Genomic DNA, 18,616 nt, shown 5'->3' on the forward strand with positions numbered 1-18,616 from the left:
TGGTTTATGAACATTATTCTGTAATAGTTCACATATGGTACAGAAATGTTCAGTAACTGGGCGATGAGTGCCACCAATTACTTAAATCAGTTGTTAGACTAGTGTAATTCTCATTGAAGACTAATATGTGACTTATTGTCCTTCACCTTTTGACCTGACTACCCTGAATTACTGCAATATCCATTTGTCCTGTATATCCTCTTGATCATGGAGCACTATACTTGGTTTTGCACTAATTCTACGTTGGTGTGCCTTGTAAAAGCGTGGTGTTGACACGACATGCTGTCCACCACCGTGAGTGATGAAAACGTTATTATGGTCCCACTGTTTGGTGTACCTTATGTACTGCCAAAATGATAACTTGGAATATTACTACGACATTTCAGTGTCTTGGTTACGCTGATAAATACTTCTGGGAAAAGAACTGCAGATTGTCTCACTTGGCGTTGTACTTCTGTGGAAAGATATGGACTTTCAGTGCAGCTGCGTGCAACCTAAAGTGCTACAACCATGATGCGATCCTTCCCTTTCCTATCCTAATTCTTGTAACATAGGGAAAAACATTTTTTTGCTAACATGATTTGTATTCATGACCTATACATTTTTTGTTAATTTGCTGATATATTCTGAATTTCAGTGCGTGTGCACTTTTGTCATTTTCCTAACATGATTTCTACTTATTGAATATACATTTTGTGATTTGCTGATATATTCTGAACTTCAGTGCATGTGCACTTTTGTCATTTATAACATGATTACTACCAATTGTATGCACATTTTGATTTGCTGATATGTTCTAAACTACAGTGCATGTACACTTGTGTCATTTTGTTAATATGATTTGTATCCATTGCCTATACATTTTTTCGATTTGCTGAAATATTCTGAATTTCAGTGCTTGTGCACTTTTGTCATTTATAACATGATTACTACCAATTGTATGTACATTTTGATTTGCTGATATGTTCTGAACTGCAGTGCATGTGCACTCATGTCACTTGTCAACATGATTTTTTTGCCATTATGTTTATTTGTTCTGAAAATGCTAAAGAGTTTTTCAGTGCGTGTGCACTTTTGTCATCTATCAATATAATTTGTATATACATTTTTTCTGATTTGCTAATATGTTTTGTACTCATTGTATATATTTTGTCTTTGTCTGATATGTTTTGTACTTGGTGCATGTGCACCATATTTACTTCATGTTCTACATCTGTATATATTCTGTAATTGTAAAATCAATTAGTTAAGAAAAAATTTGTTGCTCATGGTAAGTCCAAATGACTCACCATCGCTGTCAAATTTTTGCCCCCCGAGTGGAGGGTTATGAAACACGTATGTGTTCAGTGTATTCAGTACAGCGATGGCGAGCCATGAGAGAATCTCTGACCAGAGAGTTATTTATCGTTGCTAGTCTGCGCTTAACCGCGCGAGAGTGCAATTCCTAGTTGGACACAGTTGTGGTACGTAGCGAGTAGCGAGAGCATGTAGTTCAGTTGCGAGATGTACTCGGTCGGAGTCGGCGGGCGTCGACATGGGTCTCTGGTCACGATTCAGGACGAGGTATATTGTTAAATAAGGTAATGAAGCAGCATTGCGCTCAGCTAATAATGTATTGTAATTGTAATTAATTTGTTCAAGAAATGCCCCAATAATAATTCTGTTTTCAAAGCAATCGTTATTTAAAAAAAAAATCATTACAATTGAATGTTCATTTCTCAATTTTTGTGTGGAATTTATATTGGGCCATTATTTTTCAATATTTTTGTAGCGAAGGTACAGTCGCTTTTATTTCAATTTAACGATGTTTTGTGGGAGCTCAACAACATTTGGGTAATTATTATTCAGTAATCTTGTGGGGAAATAACTTTTGGCACGTTTTCATTATTATAGACTTTTCTTTTTATTTTTGCTGGGAAATCATACTTGGCTCTATTCACATTAACATTTGTATTGTCTTGTAAGAATTTGCTGGGAGGTTACGTTTAACACGATTCCCATTAACATTTAATTGTTGTCTTTTTTCAAAATTTTTGTGGGGAGGTTACATAATGTAATTGTTACTTATTCGGTTTGTTACCACAAGCACGCTTGTTCCCGTGAAAATGCCTTCACAACGGTGGAGAAGTCTGTAATATGGAATAACCAAATCGTACAAAGCACAAAATTGAGTAATGCAAGAACCTCCAGACGCAAGAGTACTGTGATGCAGTAGCCCTCGGTGCAGGAACTACGTACCATGGCGTCGACGTGCAACTCTTCCGTTGTATTCAGTGAACCCACACACGAGATGCATATCGGCCAACACTTCCTCAGTAAACTATCCACAGTACTGCTGTGTGTGGCTGTTAAACAAATTAAAAAGAGCATCACTGCTATCAACAGCAGGTACAGTAATGGTTCAAATGGCTCTGAGCACTATGGGACTTAACATCTGAGGTGCCGCGAGGGATTAGCCGAGCGGTCTAGGGCGCTGCAGTCATGGACTGTGCGGCTGGTCCCAGCGGAGGTTCGAGTCCTCCCTCGGGCATGGGAGTGTGTGTTTGTCCTTAGGATACTTTTGGTTAAGTAGTGTGTAAGCTTTGGGACTGATGACCTTAGCAGTTAATTCCCATAAGATTTGACACACCTTTGAACATTTTTGAACATCTGAGGTCATCAGTTCCCTAGACTTAGAACTAATTAAACCATGCCCGAGGCAGGATTCGAACCAGCGACCGTAGCAGCAGCGCGGTTCCAGACTGAAGCGCCTAGAACCGCTCGGCCACAGAGGCCGGCGATGCAGTAATCGAATGGGGATAAGACACACAGTGTATATCGCAGACATTTGCAGTGTTGTACACTATTTTAGTGCAAAACAAATACGAAGCTAACTGGGGCAAGAAAACGAAAAGAAAAGCAGTAACTCTGTAACAAGCCACCAGAGACCCCTAGGTCCTTCATACCAAAATACTCGGAAAGTATACTGAACCATCTCCGAAAGACTGTCGGCGGAGTTCAGATTTTAGCCCGTATATAATCCGAAAGTTGCTGTACTATACATGTCGGAGGGAGGGCGGGCGTACTTTGCACCAATTTTAGAAGTTCATTAAATGTATTAGCAACTGTGAGTATGGGCAACACACCTTGTTATCCTAAAACATTACCTTCCTCCACGGCCGACCGACAATGCATAGTATTACTGTTCGTTCTTGGAGCATCACCTGCGTCCAGCTTTGCGAAAAAAATGGCGACACTTTCTGCGCAACCCACCCATCACTTTGCACGACAATGCGCGGGCGCATACAGAGCAAGCTGTGGCTGCTCTGTTCGGTCGATGGGACTGGGAAGTGCTGTACATCCAACATACTCCCCGGACGTAAGTCCTTGTGACTCTTATTTGATTCCGAAGATGAAGGAACCACTTCGTGGCTTCCGATTTAGAACTGTTCCAGAGATTCGACAGGCAGTAGACCGCTCCATTCACACCATCAACAGATCAGGCTCTGTTAACGGTATACTACGCCTTCCACATCGCTAGCAACGGGTTCTACACAACGCTGGTGACTACTTTGAAGGACAGTAAATGTTGAAAACATGTAACTCTTTTGTATCGGTTGTGAATAAATAATTGCCACTATTTAAGTTCCAACCCTCGTACCTGTTGTTGATTGTTCTGCCTTTTATTTAATAACTGGCTTATTCCATTATTTCCCATTTGCTTTTTTTATACCTAAAATATCTCTTACTGACTGCCTAAATTCCTTTGTTAAATAATTGGCTTTTCTTCTCTGTCTCTGCATCCTAAGATTCGTCAGGCACATTTCCTCCGGTATTTTGGCAGATATTTGGAATTTCGGTTTTCAGTTTGAGAAGGAGTCAGCAGTAACAAATCCTACTCATTACGTCTTTCATGCGACGTCCAGTGCCATCGAAAACCGTCGGTTTGTTTCCCGTTACAAACAAAATGATTTTTAAAAGAGGAATTTTACATTCCCATTCGATAGAGCGGTCCCTAATTGGTCTAGTGCGATATTTCTTTTACCGATATGTATCAGCGCCTTTTCAAGAGACGCTGTATGTATTGACCGGAACCAGTAGAACGGAATAATAATCAGTGCCTCCACTCCAACAACGACAGCACCGTTCTAGCCCGCGCTTATTGCTACCGCTGTGGCCGAGCAGTTCTAGGCGCTTGAACCATTCATTGCTAACGCTGTGCAGCAGCGCTGCTCCGTCGCTGCTGGATTACTGCTATTTTTCATGCTTAATTGTTCCTGTTAATACATGGCGATAAAACAAATAACGTACTGCAGTAATATGGGACCGCTCTATCTAATGAGCACCTAACATTTCGCTTTAAAAATCATTTTCGTTGTAAAGGGAAATAAACCGATGCTTACCGTTGACACTAGGCATCGCATGAAAGACGTGACAAGCAGTATTCGTTTGGGCTGACTCTAGCCCCACATTGCAAAATCGAAATTGCAGGTATCTGCCGCGACATCAGAGAAAATGCGCCTCACAACTCCCCAGTACACACTGTTCCAACAGGATGAACTTTTTGTTGAATTTCATCTGGCATACCTTCCCATATTTCAGTTCTTGCTTTCTCACTTGAAAATGGCTGTAAGCCGAAGTCGTTGGATATCTCGAATGTCATATTCGGGACAGTCGCCTGGCGAAAATTAATTTATAAATACAACCCAGCTGTCGCGCCAATCAAAGTGAAAACATCTCAGAATCTACGTTTATGGCTTCCTGGGTGATGACTTTTTCTGTCTAATTCTGAAAAACTAAGTTCTTTATTTTTTTACAACATAATATCAGTTTAATTTTTAGTCCTCTTTCGTCACTGTCAAGTCTGTCTTCGTTTCCTTTCTTCCTGAAGAACGTGTTTCGGACAAACCCGTTATTCTTCTCGACTGTGTATGTTAATGTCATTCTTGATATCGTATCCAAAGTTTATCACAAAACATCTTTTCTCTATTTTTTTTGGCTGCTTTAAAATAAATTACCACATTAGCATCTTGTACTCGTTATGTATTGCAATAAATATCGAAAGCTATCTTTAAAAGAAAACTCATTTTCTCTATCTCATCGATCGCAGAACCTTCTCAGGCTACCACAGTAAGCACACGAAACCGTCCAAGTAAACCAAACAAAAAAAAATCAGTTGTAAAAGACTGATATTTATTAGTAGCTGCACAAAGATAGGTGCTTAAATAATTGTGTTCGCCACAAGTCTCGCGCGACAAGTTATACCTCGTTGGCATTCGCCACACTCGAGCTAACGCAGTTACTTGTTTCTCTCGCAGAGCAAAACACGCCAATTACGCACGACGGCGGACACACTGGCGATAACTCACAAAGCTAGACAAGGCCAACGGCGCAGCTGAGCAAACAGCTGCGGCTCGCAGTCTCGTGGACGTGACAAGAAGGTAAATTCACTTACAGCCATTTATTATCCGTGTTTAATTCGTTATGCCCGTACACGCAAACTATCACACGTGCATACTATACTCTCGTCATTTAAATGCACCGAAGAAGTTTTACTTGTTTGCAGATATTGTGGAGACAGTGAGAAGCAAACTCAGAGTCCGCTAAATGCGATCTTGTGAAACTCAATCCTCTCTATTCGTCCACGGCGTCCAGAAGGGAGCAGAGGTTCTGCAATGATGTCAAGCGGAGAAAAGTCAGGTTATGAAATACAGGATTAGCTTTGTAGCTGAAGACTTTTTAGCATTATAAAAGATACCAAGAGCCCTAAAAATCCGAAATACCCTAAAAAAGAAGAGGCTCAGAGCAAGTCAACAACTATAAGACTCGAAGTTTGTATAAAATAAGGTCTTACGTGACACAACATTCGTTTCTTTATATGTTACAATTTAGGCCTAATTTTCAGCTAGAATATACTTGTGATACAGATGGCATACTATCCATCGCTGAAATACACTGAAGAGCCAAAGAAACTGGTATAGGCATGCGCATTCAAATACAGAGATACGTAAACGGGTAGAATACGACGCTATGATCTACAACGCCTGTGTAAGACAAGTGTCTGGCCCAGTTGTTAAATCGCTTACTGCTGCTACCACTGCAGGTTATCAAGATTTAAGTGAGTTTGAACGTGGTGTTATAGTCGGCGCACGAACAATGGGACACAGCATCTCCGAGGTAGCGATGAAGTGGGAATTTTCCCTTACGACCGTTTCACAAGCGTACCGTGAATGTCAGTAATCCGGTAAAACAATATCCGACATCGCTGCGGCCGGAAAAAGATCCTGCAAGAACGGGACCAACGACGGCTGAAGAGAATCGTTCAGCGTGACAGAAGCGCAACCGTTACACAAATTGCTGCAGATTTCAGTGCTGGGCCATCAACAAGTGTCAGCGTGCGAACCATTCAACGAAAAATCATCGGTAATGGCTGTCCAGTATGAATTCCGACTGACTGGAGCAATTCCAGCAGGACAATGCGACACCCCACACGTCAATAATTGCTACAGAGTAGCTCCAGCAACACTCTCCTTAGTTTGAACACTTCCGCTGCCACCAGACTCTCCTGACTTGAACATTATTGAGCATATCTGGGATGCCTTGCAACGTGTTGTTCAGAAGAAATCTGCACCCCGTCGTACTTTTGCAGATTTATGGAGAGCCCTGGAGGATTCATGGTGTTAATTCCCTCCAGCACTACTTCAGACATTAGTCGAGTCCATGTCACGCCGTGTTGCGGCACTTCTGCGTGCTCGCGGGAGCCCCAACGATATTAGGCAGGTGTACCAGTTTCTTTGGCTCTTCGGCGTAGATAGCCACAATAATAACATAATGAACGATTAGTCCAGAGACTTTTCTGCCATTGGTTTTGCAGGGGGGATAAAAAAAAGCAGCCACTGAGGATATCATAGTGGTGCAAAGTGTTTGGGTGAGGAAAGATACACCAAAGAGCCAAAACGTTACGAACACGATCTAAATAGCGGCTTGGTCCAGCTTTGTTACGCACTGCAGCAAACATTGTGCGCCGCGTAGATTCGATAAGTGTGGTGTCACCGCCAGACACCACACTTGCTAGGTGGTAGCTTAAATCGGCCGCGGTCCATTTAGTACATGTCGGACCCGCGTGTCGCCACTGTGTGATCGCAGACCGAGCGCCACCACAAGGCAGGTCTCGAGATACGGAACAGCACTCGCCCCAGTTGTACGACGACATTGCTAGCGACAATACGGACGAAGCCTTCCTCTCATTTGCCGAGAGACAGTTAGAATAGCCTTCTGCTAAGTCCATGGCTACGACCTAGCAAGGCGCCATTAGCCTTACCTAGTTTGAGAGTTATCGTATAAATGTCTCAAGAAGAACGCTGTATTCATCAAAGAATAAAAGTTAAGTATAAAGCAGATACGTACTTTCCTTGCTACCATTCAATAGTTATCCTGTTCCAGACTTGACGCCAGTCGGCGTGTGTGTACGCGTGCCTTTCTTTCGGCTCCCTTCCCAGCATGGCGTAGCAAGCTTGTTACGCCACAACAATAACTCCTTCGTAGGTTTCCGATAGAATGTGGCCCCAGACGTCTACACACAGGTTGCGCCATTCCCAAAAGTAATGGGACGGTAGTTCGCTGTGGCGGAGCACACACTCTATAGCGTCTCTGATGTGTTCCATCGGGTTGAGATCAGGCGAATGTCGTGTCCAAAGCATCAACGTGAATTCATTAACATGCTCCTCAAACCACTGCAGCACGATCTAGCCTTGTGACACGGACAATTATCCTACTGGAAGGCATTAAGGTTGAAGGAATGCAAGTGGCCCGCAGTAGCGTTCAGAGTCTACAGCTTCCACGGTGCCTTCGATTACTACCACAGGTCCCATGAGAGCCCAGATGAATATCCCCCACAGCGTAATACTGACCCCACCTTCTGCATCCAAGGCACGGTGCGTCTTTCGAACAGCCGTCCGCCTGGATGACCGTGTATCTGGATATGACCATCGACGTTGTGTAATAAAGAACGTGATTCATCCACCAAAACGACAAGTTTCCACTGATCCACCGTCCAGAGTCGATGGCCCTGTGCTCACTGCAGTCGTGACCAAGGTGTTGTCGGGTCAACATGGAAACACTTAGCAGTCCCCTGCTGCGGAGACCCATACTCAACGATACACGCTGAACGGTCTGCCCTCAAATACTTCTGCTAGCACCAGCATTGTATTGTGCGTCCCATCTGCAACAGATCGCCGCTTATCCTTCTTTACAGAGCGGCCTCACCTCCGACTCCCATGTTTGGTGATGAGGTGTGGACGCCCAGCAGTTTGTCACTTTGTCCGCAGCTCGTGGTCGTGCGGTAGCGTTCTCGCTTCCCACGTCTGAGTTCCCGGGTTCGATTCCCGGCGGGGTCAGGGATTTTCTCTGCCTCGTGATGACTGGGTGTTGTGTGCTGTCCTGAGGTTAGTTAGGTTTAAGTAGTTCTAAGTTCTAGGGGACTGATGACCATAGATGTTAAGTCCCATAGTGCTCATAGCCATTTTTCTGAGTTTGTCCTTTCTCTTGGTTTCACCATCCTTCGACCACTTTCCACAATACTGACGACAGTAGCATGCTCGTTCCCGAAAGCAGGACCGTAAGGTCCTGCGCTTCCTCAAGTCGCTTATATCAATGGGTTTCCCATTTGCGACCCATGTCATCGCTAGGATGATTGGCCGTTCGTCCTTGCTCCCCTTACATATTTTCCTCACGGCATCACGTGCACGCAGTGCAACAGTTGGTATTCTACCTCACGGTGAGCGGTGGTGACAATTTTTTGCCCATTATTTTAAATAGCTGTGAAACCTGTTGGAAACCTGTTAATTTATGAAAACACAGGCACCGAGCTTGAAAATCCATGATGAAATAGAATAGATCTCATCGTTGCCATCAAGCAGACGTCGACAGATGTAAACTACGGTAGGGCACGTTGCAAGGGAGCTTTACGGATGTGTTACTTCTCTCGATACAAATTCCTCAATAAAGGTATGGCACCACCCACGTGACATGTACAATTTGTGTTTTCTTGATTGGAAATCATTTCCTCAATACTCTTTCGACCATTTCAGATCACGACATACTGCCATATGTGTATCCCAAGTAAGCTTTCATATGTCAACCAACACGGCCATTATTGATAGCAGCTCAGAGATGCTAAGGATCGCCGTCAGTGGCGTGGACGCCATGTCACAGGGGCCAAACCGGACGCAGCCACGGGGCCAGGAAGGTAGCGCCGGTTTCAATCTCTCACTGTCCATTGTATGAGCTACTTTCAGTTACAACGCCCTGACTATTGGATTCCGACCCAGCATTGTGCCTGGGTCTTCTGTGATCTGCTCTTGATAAAATTATCCTTGTTTACGGATGATGCGTTTGAACCAACGAAATGAAACCCAAGCTGCATTTTCGATCCGTTTCAGTAGAGTGTATTGTGTCTCCAGCGTTGACGGGCCTGTGCATACTATCCAGTGTGTCAATGTGCCTCGCAACGTCAATCGAAGCTCAGGCCGTGTACATACTGTCACTTAATGAAAAAAAAATTATTGTCAGCGAGTAATATTGAACACCGGGTGGGCGAACAACATGTAATTCGAATAGTCTGCTGCCACGCTGTGACATAGATCATCGAAGATTCGCCTCGTAACAACCTCATCATGCAGGCAAGAGTAAGTGGTCTGTCGACCCAAACGGTCAATAGACGTCTCCAACCGTCAGCTTGGCCACTGGACATCCATGACGAACGACATTATAAACCCTGAAGCCTGATGGTGTGCACTGGATCTATCTTCGATGACAGTCTGTATTATATACACTAATCACTTCATGTTAATTTCGCGTGTGTTCGGTTTGGTTCTCCTGTCAATTGCGACCGCAGTACTTCATAGTCAATATTTTCATCACGTTTAAGTATAGTTTTTATGTGGTATGTATTGCATCAGAATTAAAATAAAAATAATTCCCTATTACCTGTTCCTGAAGAAGCTTTTGGATGTCTGTGGACGGTTTTTAGGCGGTTTTCCATCTGCCTCGGCGGATGCGGGCTGGTTCACCTTACTCCGCCTCAGCTACACTATGTCGGCGCCTCAGCTACACTATGTAGGCGATTGCTGCATATACAAGTTCTCCACGTACGCGTACATCACCATTACTCTACCACCAAGAGTACTGAAAAGAGACAGAGTTTCTGTCTGATGACTCTCATCGACGGGTGTGTAATTCCTTTTTCCGATCCCAAAAGGTATTGCAGTCTGTTTGATTAATGGTCCATTACAGAGTCAGGGACTTTTCAACCAATTACCGACCGATCTGCGAAATAAAGCGAAGGGAATCCCTATTGGGAACATTTGGGAAGGGATTCCAGTCCCACAATCCAAGGAAAATGTCCCAAAAGCTTCTTCAGAAACAGGTAATAGGGAATTACTTTTATTTTAATTCTGATGCAATACATACCACACAAAAAATATACTTGAACGTGATGAAAATATTGACTGTGAAGTACTGCGGTCGCAACTGACAGGAGCAGCAAACCGAACACACGCAAAATTAACATTGATAGAGCCAATAATACGATATCTCCGTTTAATGGACTACTCAGCAAGAAAAGTAGAAAGGGCTATCAAAAATGGATATATTTGTTACAGGGATCTTTATTTATACAGAGAAGGTTTACTTTCTCTCTGTCAAACGCTGTTGTGTCGAGGTCCGGTGAGCCGGCCAACCTGTGGATGGTTTTTAGGCGGTTTTCCATCTGCCACGGCGGGTGCGGGCTGGTTCCCCTTACTCCGCCTCAGCCACACTATGTCGGCGATTGCTGCACATACAAGTTCTCCACGTACGCGTACATCACCATTACTCTACCACGCAAACATGGGGCTACACTCGTCTGGTGTGAGACGTTCCCTGGGGGTGGAGAGGGGGAGGGAGGGGTCCACCGGGGGCCAAACCGCACAATAACCCTGAAAGAGTGGTTCGATGTGGGGCGGCGGAGGGGTGAAGTGGACTGCGGGGTGGTCGTGGGGTTGTGGGCCACTGCGGCTGCGGCGGAAACGGAGCCTCTCCGTAGCTACTAGGCCCCCGGTTAACATACAATACATTACAGATAGATAGTTTACATCTTAAAACGATAAAATATTCCATAACTGAAAATTATTACTTTCATAAATGTGAAAACATGCGCTTAAAATATGAGGAGGCTTATCTGTTTTACAACATGTCCTGATTTAAGAAGCCATAGTGGCATCGTCACAAAAACCAGCTTAGCATCGTCGCTCATATTTACAATATAGTGTAAACTAGGTCACAGTGCGGCGGAGACACTTCGTTAATAGCGGTACTGTTCATAATAAACCCTAGCACATTAGCCACAACATATGTTAGTGTCGTAAGTTCCGTCACTTAAACATTTCGTTCTAACAATTTATATTTAACTTTATTTGTGTTTTTCATTCATTAGATGTTATTACTGTAATAACTTATACACTTAGTGACCCCACTACAGGCTTCACCTGTTGTACTCTTCATTTATTAAATTCTATACAATTTTATAATTGATAAAGATGTGTAGACGTTAGCGACATTAAACAACCTAACGCCACAAACATACGATGGACGTTCAATAAATAATGCAACACTTTTTTTTCTGAAAGCAAGTTATTTTTTTTTAGGATTCCAGTACACCATATTATTCACAATTCTTCTGTCTACAAGATACTATTTTTCAGCAGAATCTCCGTTCCGTATGACGGTCTTACAGCTCTTACTCCGAAGGCCTGTATGCCCGCACGGTACCACTCTAATGGTCTACGTCAGAGCCGGCATCTTGCTGTATCAATAATCTTCCCATCAGCCACCTACTGCTTCCCGTGGAGTGCTTCCTTGATTTTGCCAAACGGATTTAAGTCGGAAGGTGCGAGATCCGAGCTGTAGGGTGGATGAGGAGGAACAGTCCAATTAAATTTTGTGCGCTACTCTCGGGTGCGCAGACTTCGGTGGTGCCTTGCGTTGTCGTGGAGAAGGAGAAGTTCGTTTGCAGTTTTGTGGCGACGCACGCCCTCAAGTCGTTCCTTCAATTGCCCGACGGTAACAGAAAACTCTTCAGAGATGATCGTTGCAACATGAGGGCGGACACCAAAGTAACCTTTTCAGAGTCCCAGAAGACCGTCGCCATAACTTAACCGGTTGAACTTTTTCTTCAGAGGAGAGTTGGTTGGGCCCACTTCATGGATTACCGTTTTGTTTCCTGTTCGAGGTGATTATCTCATGTTTTATCGCTTGTGTTAATGTTCGACAAAAAATTGTCACGATGAGCCTCGTAACGCGCAAGCAACTACGCACGGATGTTCCTTCGTTGCTCTGTATGATCTTTTGTTCACTGCCAATCTCCGTAGACATTCTGCAACCTCCTACGAATATCTAAATTGCTCTGGTTTTCCACCAAAGAAACTCGAAGACAGTTCTCTGCCTGGAACGCACCTCCGGTACATGACGTCGTTTCGAAGGCTACGCATAGCACTGCCACCTATCGGCACTTCATGAAGTAGGAATATTCTACGTTGTCGCACAACAAATTCCTCATTTTTTTCAACCGAAATTTGTCGAGAAAAAATGTGTTCATTATTTAATGAACGTCGCTCGCATTTTGTAGCTACTCTACTGAACCTTGCTATGAACAGTCATTTAGCAGTATGACTCCGCCGGCATTGTGGCCACGTTTGCACCATATTTTAAATATGAGCGACGAAGCTGAGCTGGTTTTATGTGTGTTTTATTGACGATGCGACAAAGGCTTTATTATACTAGGAGATGTTGTAGAACAGATATACCTCGTCATATTTCAAGCGTATGTTTTCACAGTTATGAAAGTATTAATTTTTCGTTACGAAATGTTTTATTGTTTCAAGATGTAACTATTTACTAGTTTTATTTCACTTTTCCTTGTTTTGCTGGAGATCTGAAGATGGTCACTGCTGAGCGAAACCGGTAGTCTAAGGACCAAAAGTTTTGTCATCACTGACGGAAATAAAAGAAATTTATTCTACACTTCCTATATCACTGTTTTAACCCACGTCTGTCGTAGCTTGAGATGTTAGGCAGTATATGACTATTTGAGAAAAATCCTAAACAACAGTGAAACACAACTACCCTTATTTCAAGATTTCCTTTCAGACATTAATGACCGTCATTCAAAAATTCTGTCGGTATAGCGAGAATCAAGACATTGATGATCTGTCCTAGGCGTCCATTACGGACGACGTTAGTAAGGTGGTGCTTGATGAAAGTGGACAAGAGATCACATTGAATGGGACCTGTACCAGTGGTGTTGGATGGTGAGGGTGACGCCATATGGTGGTCCCAGAAGACTGAGCGTGTGGCCAGGTACCAACACACGTCTCACGGATGCAGTTCCACCTGCAGAAAGATGGGACGGTCGTGTCTCAGACTGGTGTCACGAACGAATGTGGGGTTCCTCTCATCGATATCGAGAGTAATTTCAAGGCGGTGCAGACCGAGTCATAACCGGAATTCACGAGTCAAAACTTCAAAAAAGGAACTCAAGAGGCATAACATGTGGTACCTGTATAGAACAAATAGGAGGTTCGTATGTCTGGAGTCCCTTGGTTACACGCTGCTGTTGCAGACGGACGTTACGCCACGACACATACACAAATTTGAATACAGCGAACAGACACTTCAGTCAGCGGACGGACAATCCGAAATTTTGTGAAAAAATATGGGATATGAGGGAGAGTAGAAACCAGATCTCCCCTTCGCAGTCTAACAAAAAAAATGGCTCTGAGCACTATGGGACTTAACATCTGAGTTCATCAGTCCCCTAGAACTTAGAACTACTTAAACCTAACTAACCTAAGGACATCACACACATCCATGCCCGAGGCAGGATTCGAACCTGCGACCGTAGCGGTAGCGCGGTTCCAGACTGTAACGCCTAGAACCGCTCGGCCATTCCGGCCAGGCAGTCTAACACCGGGACTACACAACCACGACACACCTGCTCTTAACGTCGCTCGATACTGCGCATATTAAATTCGGACTGTTCACTCTTTCCATTTTGCTTCTTTTTTCCACATTTCAGTACCTGTTTTCACGCTCGACCTGCGTTCAGTTTTTGACGGGCCATCCCGTGATCGATCACATCATGGGAACAACTGTTGTTGGAGACAAAATGTTAACTGATATTTCTCGGTAGGCCTCCTTTAGTATTCGCCAGCCCTGGGAAGATGTTATGATGTTACCTCGCAGCAGGTAATGTTTTAACAGATGTACGAAGATGTTTACGTTCGACCACACTGCCTTTGTTTCGGTTATTATTTTTATTTCACAGTAGTTTCAGTGTCATAAGGCGAATTCTTCCATTCCATTTTCCCCTTGAATCTTATCTTAAACACACTCGCAGGTGGTGCAAAACTTTTACTAAGCAGTTGACAATTTTTAATTTGGTTGGAGCCACAATCATGGTAAATATTTTGGACGCTGCTGCCAACATGTGGCTGTCATAATTTCTAATTTATTGTTATACTAACCATATTTCTGCCTGATGCCATTTTGAGATATAAAAACTTATTTATATGTCAGAAGGACGTGTACTTCATACCAGTCAAGTGTCTTTTGACATATAAACAGTTTTTTACCTGAAAATGGCCTAAGGCCGAAATCTGGATCGTATAACAATCAAATAAAAATTATCACAGTAAAATGGCGGCAGCATCGTTCAAAAAAAGTTTAAGCATTTTGTATAAATATTATGACGGATAACTATGGAAGCTCCGAGACGCTACTCGCGCTAGAAAACTATGGTATACAGGGCGTTTCAAAGTCTTTGCATCAGATGTCTAGGCGTGATAGAGCACATCATGGGAACAACTGTTGTTGGAGGCAAAATGTTAGCTGACATTTCTCGCTAGACCTCCTTTAGTATTTGCCAGCCCTGAAAGGACGATATTTCACAGAACTAGTGAGAGCACCGTAATACCTTCCCCAGTAAATTTAATTGGTGATTTTCAATAATAAAACCTGAAGAATGGTGTCTCTGCGCAGAGAAAGATGTTTTAGGAGCGCACCATGAACTTTAATTTTGCTGGGACTACTCCCTTACATAAGGTACAGTTGACTGTATTATAGGCAACACACAAGACATTCATATGCTGCAAAATGTATACCCCTTTCCACCTCTCGGCGCATAACCATTACAAAAGGATGCTTAGCGTCGCCAGGCAGTGTAAGCGAACATTTTTGTGTCTAACAAAAGCTGTTCCCCATGACGGGATCTACCACATCTAGAAGATTGATGCAAAAGCTTTGAAGCACCCAGTATGTGCAATAAGTTTGGTAGAGCATCAACACGTATGGAAGGACTGGACGCTGATAATGTAAGTATATGCTACCTATTGCACATATAGAAGTGGAAGTACCCTATGACAAATCGGAAACAGCCACGGTGTCCAATATCTAGTATTGTGCGTCTGGAGCGTATTTAAAGTAGCATCACCATAAAAGACTGATGCAGGACAGAATTATTAGTTGAATCCTAAGGAAATGTAATCCACCCACTAAAGAGGTCTCTTATAAAATTCTTATTTTACAGACTGCTATCGTTCGTCAGTTTGGGAGTAATGTATACGACATGATGTGAATGAAATGAGCGCCGTTTCGTTTACGAAGCACTAGAGCGCGACAAATGTTGGAATAAAGGCATTGTTCATGGTGGTTCTTTGGCAACTCGAGGGTGATCGTAGGACAATCACACTTTGTGGGAACGAGTTAACTATCGAAAGAAATACTTTAATTTACACATGAGAAGATAATATTTGTTAAATGTGTACGTTCAAGGTTACAAACATTACTCAGTGTGACGATGATCTGCATCCAAGATAGTCTGGAACGGCACTAGGGATTGCTCTTTTGCTGCCCGAAATATCTCCGGTGGGATGTTACCTGTCGTCAAACAACTCGTACACTGCTAGAAGGTCGCACATTGCGTCCAGAATTCTCAGCCATCCCAACAGTAACTTCTGCAACAATTTTCGGTGCAATTGGCCATCGGTAGCTCCTAGGAGCAGTTGTCAGATTCGCCGGTTAATGTTTCGAATAGTGTTCTTCAGCGTCGGCGTTCGAAGAAGACCTCCCCGTATTTCTTTCATACGTCGGTACTCTCGTAGAGCACCACCACTATTGCTGTAGTTTTGATAAAACAGCTATGCTTGTATTTTAGCACTTCGACGCCCTACTAGTACCGAAGTCGAACGGCAGGTCACGACTCTAACACTGCTAGCAACGCAAATCCCTCAGCGCACAGTCTGAGCATCATTCGTATAAAGCTGGGTACCCATACGGTACATGGTTTTCCGTCTGCACTGGCTCAAGTAGCGAAAGTTTAATTAAAACCACCCTGTACATCACGGAGAAGTTTACTGCTAAAATTCCGACCGTGTGACTCCAAAAGTATTGGCAACACATCATCCCTCCCATGTGCAAATCACAGACAGAGCGTGCAAATGATCAGAAATTAGAGTTCATAGTAGACCTTCCCGGCAGTCATTGTCCCTGTGCACCATACGTGAATACAACAGGAAAAGATGAAAATAGCTGCGGTACACGAAATATTATCCGCCACACACCGAAAAGTCCTGTTTAGGAATGCATTGAACTTCTGACAAAACAGTTTCCTAGTTGCTATCAGAATTACGCCGAAGTTAGCACTGAGCGCGATAATTAAGTTCTGTTTACAAATTGTGCCTCTCTTAAATAAGCCTTTAAATAAAAGTGTGTTTTCATGAGCTTTGGTAGTCAGATGACGACACCGAGGGGCACTGCCCCGACGAACACTGCCTGGCCGAAGATTTCATCTCAGCACTCATCTGAAACAATTTAGGGAAACCACTCAACACCTGTCAGAATGGTTGGCTGGACAAGGGTCCCCCTCACAGAAAGACCTGTGACTACTGTGGAATCTCATTTGGTCCTTGCCTAGCGCCGAAGACATCTAGGGTTGGCAACCACCTAGTTTCTGTAAAAAATTAATGATCTTCAGGTAATGTGCTTGGAATTATTTACGATTCACCGATGACAATACAATTCTGTCAGAAACTGCAAAGGGTATAGAGCAGCAGTAGAACGGAATGGATTGTGTCTTGAAAAGAGTTTATAAAATGAACATAAACGAAAATCAACAAGGGTAATGAAATGTAGTCGAACTAAATCAGGTGACGATCGCTGAATTAGATCCCAAAGTGAGACAGTAAAATTAGTAAAATGCAGACTGGAAAAAGCAAGGAAAGCGTTTTACGTGTTGGAAAATCTTTTTAGGAGGTACTTCTCTGGAATGGAGCCTTATATTGTCGTGAAACGTGGACGAAAAGTGTTCAGACGAGAGAAGAATGGAATCATTTTACATTCGGTGGCACAGAAGAATGGTGCAACAGGTACATCAAGTAACTAATGAGCAGATACCGAACTGAAGTGAAGAAGAAAGTAATTCGTGGCACAGCGTGAATAACAGAAAACATCGATTAATAGGACGCGTCCTGAGGTATCAAGGAACAGTGAATATGGTAATGGAGGGGAGTGGATGAGACAGAGGGAGGGGCAGTAACAATTGTAAAGGGGAACTAACAAACTTGAATACGGTGAGCACGTTCAGATAGATATAGGTTGCAGTACTTACTCAGAGATGCAGGCTGGCAGAGAATGCAGTAGTGTGGAGAGCTGCATAAGATCACTGAAGGCTGTTCAAGAACAACAGCATTATTCGCGATGGAAAAATTTAAAGGGGCCGAACCTATTAGCTAACATCAGAGAAATACTTTCAGTCAATTGGAAGCTTTAATCTATACGCTACCGTGTGTGTCAACGCTTCACTTTCCTCCACAACTGCGATTGTCCGAGGAAGATTAAATTATGAAGCTCGTGACAAACACGATGCGTCTTCAGTATAAAACTGATACTTTCAGGACTATTTGAACAATAAGATTTAGTTCCAATTTCTTGCCGTTCTATTAACATATGAAATTTACATGTTTAGTAATTAAGTAATTAGAAAATGATATGATGAGCAAAGCTACACATATTATTAACTACACAAAGACATTCACGTGTAGGTAATTACCATTAAGAGATTATGTTACTAAGTTTATACACTATTAAATTTTACAGTATGTGTTAATTTGGAACAGTGATTTGGCGATACAGCCAAATACTAGGACACAAACAAGTAAAATCTGTTAAATGCATTTGTCGGCGAGTAGTGATAAACATTACATATGGAACAAAACAGAAATGTTCGCTTACATAAGAACGATTAAAATATTGTTAGCATCTTTCCTATACAGACTGAGATTTTTCTCTTGATATAATACTCATGTAATAACAGATTTCTGTAGATTTTGTGAGTGAGAAAATAAATTCTTGTGTAATGTGTTACTCAGAGGGCACATCACTTTAAGTTGAAACTAAAAGACGATCTCAGCCATTAGATTCGAGAACAGTTCGAAAAATAAGTGGAAATAAGGCTTGAAATAACAGAGGCCTTCAAATTACGGATGACAACTTTTCGAGCAATGTTCGAGATTACTTAGATAAATTCAGTAACATTTCTTCTCAC

The sequence above is a fragment of the Schistocerca serialis genome, chromosome 6 (assembly GCF_023864345.2).
Source record: "Schistocerca serialis cubense isolate TAMUIC-IGC-003099 chromosome 6, iqSchSeri2.2, whole genome shotgun sequence".
NCBI lineage: Eukaryota > Metazoa > Arthropoda > Insecta > Orthoptera > Acrididae > Schistocerca > Schistocerca serialis.